Source organism: Drosophila rhopaloa, unplaced genomic scaffold (genome assembly GCF_018152115.1).
Source record: "Drosophila rhopaloa isolate 14029-0021.01 unplaced genomic scaffold, ASM1815211v1 contig_138, whole genome shotgun sequence".
Classification (NCBI taxonomy): Eukaryota; Metazoa; Arthropoda; class Insecta; order Diptera; family Drosophilidae; genus Drosophila; species Drosophila rhopaloa.
This window is the reverse complement of record NW_025335015.1, coordinates 1047754-1053550: the sequence shown is the minus strand read 5'-3', so window position 1 is coordinate 1053550 and position 5797 is coordinate 1047754. Positions and strand designations below refer to the sequence as shown.

Sequence of the window (5797 nt, the reverse complement as noted above, 5' to 3'; positions counted from 1 at the left end):
AAACGTCGCGCTTAAGTGGAGTGCTTCGCTTAGCATCAGCCAAAAAAACTTCGCGTCTTCGACAAATTTCTCTCAAGTCTGAAACTGTTTTAATTTCCAAATTCAGGATCTCATTCCTGATTTCAGTACGTAAATTGTTCTCAAGGACTCTAACCAACTTGTCCGGCGTCCACGGCTGTTCTAGGTGATTGATTAAATCGGATATGTTGTCGTAAAAGCAATCGAAAGTTTCATTCGGTTTTGTTTTTACCCACCTGGTGGTTTTGAGGTTCTTACACACAGATTTAATTAAAAATTTGTTCACGATCGGATGCACGAACTTATCTCCGCGGTTTTCCTATATTTCCCGGGTGAGATACGCGTGTGATGTCACTGAATTAACTTGATTATGGAATAAGTGCATCTGCACTCAATGACGGCTTGGTTTGAATAGGTCGAGTCTAGGTTAGCGTGGCCTTACTGAGGCCATCGGCGGAAATGTTTCACAGCTGAGTCGAGCTTTCCAAAGACACCCTGCACCGGCTGACTTTCGATGAATTGCCATTCTCATTTTTATTACTCCGATAACATTGCACCAAAGTTTCAGATATGCAACGAAACTCGGCTAGCAGATCCAGAAAAGAAGCATACTTCTAGGATAAACTAAAACGGCCTATTCAGTCGCCACTACAAAGCCCCTCCCGAACAATCAGTCTAGGATATTTTATCCCTGGTACCCTAGACTGATACCGACGGAAGAGACCTTACTGCCGGATATCCTTGGCGTGATAGGTACCTTCAAGGCGTCCTTGTAAGTCTTCCAGTTCATAATACGCGCTTCCCAGCTTCTTGCGAACTCTTGATTTTACAAAAGACGGTCCAAATTTGGCAGAATATCCTGTCTGAAAGCAACTTTGTTTGAAGCTCCGTCGATACACCCCTTGTCCTTCCGCAAATGAAACGTTTCGAGACCGAAGGTTATAGCGTTTCTCGTTTTCGGCGTGCTGTTCCTGCATACGCTTACTTGCTTTTTTTTTGAACAATATCAAACGAGTCCTGGCGATTGAATTTCAGTGAACGATCATCAAGTAAATTTAATTTCCTTAGAAGTGAATACGTAGAACCGGATGTTATCATGTGCTGTCCAAAAACCATATAATATGGAGATGTTCCCAAACTAGAGTGAACGGAGGTCTTCAATGCATAACATATCCTGTTCAGATGTTCATCCCAGTCCTTCTGGTCTGGACGCAAATATGCTCGGATTGCGGCAATCACGGAGCGATTAACGCGTTCGGAAGCATTTGCTTGTGGTGAATGCGCCGCTGTTAATGTGTGATGCCATACTGCTGCATTAATTTCCGAAAAGCGTGAGACCGAAATTGTGAACCGTTGTCTGACAATACGGTTTCCGGAGCTCCATATGCCATGATCAGTTCCCCTTCCAAGTATTTTATGACCCCACTAACTTCCTAATCTTCCTAACTGGTTTAAGGAACACATATTTCGAAAAATGGTCCAAAGCGATAAAAATTCCAACGTTCCCGCTTCTTGATCTGGGGTATGGTCCAAGGAAGTCTATGAACAATCTTTGGAAAAACCGTTGACTTTCCGGCGCATTACCTAATAGCAGTCGCAGCACATAATTAGGAGCTTTGGTTGTTTTGGTCACTTCGCAAGCGTTAATATAAGCCTTTACATCCGGCACCAGACCAGGCCAAAAGTAATACCGCCTCACTAAACTCTTCAGAATGCATGTCCACCAGGAGCCCTTCCTGTAAATATACTGCGGCTATTACGTCATCGTTGACGCGAGACAACGAATCGGGAACAACGTTAAGTGAGCCTATGCGATGCTCAATCTTGAAATTATATCTCTGCAAAGTCAACGCCCCTCGTGCCAATCGTGAATTCAAGTCGTGATTGGACATTAACCACTTCAATGAGGCGTGATCTGTTATGATTTTAAATTCCATTCCTTCAACATAACCCCTGAAACTTTTGAGATGGCCGCTAAACATTCTTGCTCGGTCACAGTGTAATTTCGTTGTGCCCTGTTTAGCTTCTTGGAGATGAAAGCAATCGGACGCTCATCTCCTGCTTCAGACATTTGTACAAGCACAGCGCCTACCCCCGTTTTACTCGCACCACAGTGTATTGCGAACGGTTTTGAGAAATCTGGGCTACACAAAACTGGGGCTTCGCACAGAGGTTGCTTTAGCTCCTCGAAGGCTTTTATTGCTTCGTCAGTTAGTCTTAACTTCCGTTTTGTAGTCATTAAATCGGTCAAAAGGGTAGCAAGTGAAGCAAAATTTGGAACAAACTTTCGATACTACCCACATAAGACCATGAAACTTCTCAAACCGGGTAGATTTTTTGGTACTGGAAAATTTTTTATTGCTGCCACCTTATCGGGATCTGTCCTTATTCCACCGTAGCCTATTATATGCCCTAAATATCGAACTCGTAGCGTACAGAAATGGCTTTTGCCAATACTTAGAGTCAAACCTGCACGCTTTTTTTGCAACGCCAATTCTCTAAGTACTTCGAGGTGCCGTTCAAATGTGGAAGAAACTACTAATTAATCGTCAAGATAAATAAAAACCTCATTGCGGAGATGTGCTGGTACTACCTTATCCATTAGACGCGACATTGTGCTTGTGGCATTACAAAGCCCGAACGGCATAACCTTGAATTGGTAGAGAGGTCTGCCGTGAAAGCTATTTTGTCGCGGGATGATTCATCTAAAGGCACCTGCCAATAGGCGTCCTTCAGATCCAGGCTTGAAATATACTCAGCTCTTGTCAACCGACTTAGGATTCCACTGATTTGAGGAAGTGGGTAAGCATCTTTCTCTGTGAAGTTGTTAACCTTCCTACAGTCCAAACAAATCCTTACTTTGCCAGGCTTGGTTACCATAACGATAGGGGAAGACCATGAACTCTCGGATTCTTCTATAACTCCCAATGCTATCATTCGGTCAATTTCGGCGTACATGGCCTTTTCGACTGCGGGCGAGACGGGGAAATGGCGTTGCTTAATTGGTTTAGCCGTTCCCACATCAATCGAATGCGATATCAGGTTGGTCTTACCGAGCCCTTCTTGCTTGAAGGAAATATAACAATTTATTACATTGTCTAGTTTGGTTCGATCGCTCTCAGACAATCTATGCTGATCAACCTCCGATTCTAGTTCCGATATGGTTAAACTTTATGGAAGCAAATCATACAGCTTCCAGAAATCGATGCCCAGATATAAATCTTGCTTCAGCGACGGTACTACATAAAGCTTTACGGTATTCTTTTTTGCTGCCGTATTCTATTTCGACTTTCAAATGGCCCAGTATTTGCTGCGATCTTCCGTCCGCGGTGGTAGCATGTCCTTTTATCACTTTATAATCACCGCTAGCTTTTATCTCCTCGGCTAACATCCCACCAACACAACTAATCGAAGCTCCAGAGTCTAATAAGCCATAGACAGTGCGATTGAACACTTGAACTGGAAAAAGGGGCGAGGATCCGTTTGCCCTGCTGGAAGTGAATTAATGAACTGGACACCAATGTTGCATATCTTTATGTTATCCCAATACGCTTTTATCCGACGGGAACTCCGGGATTGACGTCTATCTAAATCTGGTTGAAATTTGCATTCCGAGATATCTAATTTATTTTAGTCAGGTATTTTACTATGAAGTAAAGAATTTACAGCCGGTCTTTGTGGGTCTGGTGTGGGGAGTGCTGCAACCTTAGCTGCTTCCTCTATTAGTCGGTCATTGCTGATTGACTCCGAACGGCACTCGAGGGTTTCTGTTTGACAAGCGACCTCGACGTGCCCGGTTTTGAGTTTTTTGAGCACTTGTTACAACTAGGTTTATAGGTATTGTCGGCCTCACAGCCGTAACAAAATATTTTTCTTTCGGACTCGCAGTCCTGATACCTGTGTGGCAATTGCAACATGCCAGTGCAAGCGCAGAAACATCCATTTCATTCTCAAATTCCGTTTCATGAAAACTTTCTGGGGTTTCAGCAAACTCCGAAACGTCGCGCTTAAGTGGAGTGCTTCGCTTAGCATCAGCCAAAAAAAACTTCGCGTCTTCGACAAATTTCTCTCAAGGCTGAAACTGTTTTAATTTCCAAATTCAGGATCTCATTCCTGATTTCAGTACGTAAATTGTTCTCAAGGACTCTAACCAACTTGTCCGGCGTCCACGGCTGTTCTAGGTGATTGATTAAATCGGATATGTTGTCGTAAAAGCAATCGAAAGTTTCATTCGGTTTTGTTTTTACCCACCTGGTGGTTTTGAGGTTCCTACACACAGATTTAATTAAAAATTTGTTCACGATCGGATGCACGAACTTATCTCCGCGGTTTTCCTATATTTCCCGGGTGAGATACGCGTGTGATGTCACTGAATTAACTTGATTATGGAATAAGTGCATCTGCACTCAATGACGGCTTGGTTTGAATAGGCCGAGTCTAGGTTAGCGTGGCCTTACTGAGGCCATCGGCGGAAATGTTTCACAGCTGAGTCGAGCTTTCCAAAGACACCCTGCACCGGCTGACTTTCGATGAATTGCCATTCTCATTTTTATTACTCCGATAACATTGCACCAAAGTTTCAGATATGCAACGAAACTCGGCTAGCAGATCCAGAAAAGAAGCATACTTCTAGGATAAACTAAAACGGCCTATTCAGTCGCCACTACAAAGCCCCTCCGAACAATCAGTCTAGGATATTTTATCCCTGGTACCCTAGACTGATACCGACGGAAGAGACCTTACTGCCGGATATCCTTGGCGTGATAGGTACCTTCAAGGCGTCCTTGTAAGTCTTCCAGTTCATAATACGCGCTTCCCAGCTTCTTGCGAACTCTTGATTTTACAAAATTCTGCCAAAAATTTGGCAGAATATCCTGTCTGAAGGCAACTTTGTTTGAAGCTCCGTCGATACACCCCTTGTCCTTCCGCAAATGAAACGTTTCGAGACCGAAGGTTATAGCGTTTCTCGTTTTCGGCGTGCTGTTCCTGCATACGCTTACTTGCTTTTTTTTTAACAATATCAATATCAATATCGAGTCCTGGCGATTGAATTTCAGTGAACGATCATCAAGTAAATTTAATTTCCTTAGAAGTGAATACGTAGAACCGGATGTTATCATGTGCTGTCCAAAAACCATATAATATGGAGATGTTCCCAAACTAGAGTGAACGGAGGTCTTCAATGCATAACATATCCTGTTCAGATGTTCATCCCAGTCCTTCTGGTCTGGACGCAAATATGCTCGGATTGCGGCAATCACGGAGCGATTAACGCGTTCGGAAGCATTTGCTTGTGGTGAATGCGCCGCTGTTAATGTGTGATGCCATACTGCTGCATTAATTTCCGAAAAGCGTGAGACCGAAATTGTGAACCGTTGTCTGACAATACGGTTTCCGGAGCTCCATATGCCATGATCAGTTCCCCTTCCAAGTATTTTATGACCCCACTAACTTCCTAATCTTCCTAACTGGTTTAAGGAACACATATTTCGAAAAATGGTCCAAAGCGATAAAAATTCCAACGTTCCCGCTTCTTGATCTGGGGTATGGTCCAAGGAAGTCTATGAACAATCCTTGGAAAAACCGTTGACTTTCCGGCGCATTACCTAATAGCAGTCGCAGCACATAATTAGGAGCTTTGGTTGTTTTGGACACTTCGCAAGCGTTAATATAAGCCTTTACATCCGGCACCAGACCAGGCCAAAAGTAATACCGCCTCACTAAACTCTTCAGAATGCATGTCCACCAGGAGCCCTTCCTGTAAATATACTGCGGCTAT

At 43.6% G+C, this 5797-nt stretch overlaps 1 pseudogene; it reads right to left on the bottom strand.

Moving 5' to 3' along the window:
• Nucleotides 1–4757: 4757 nt before the first annotated feature.
• On the bottom strand, nt 4758–5156 carry LOC123037140 (annotated as a pseudogene).
• Between the last annotated feature and the right edge of the window lie 641 nt (nt 5157–5797).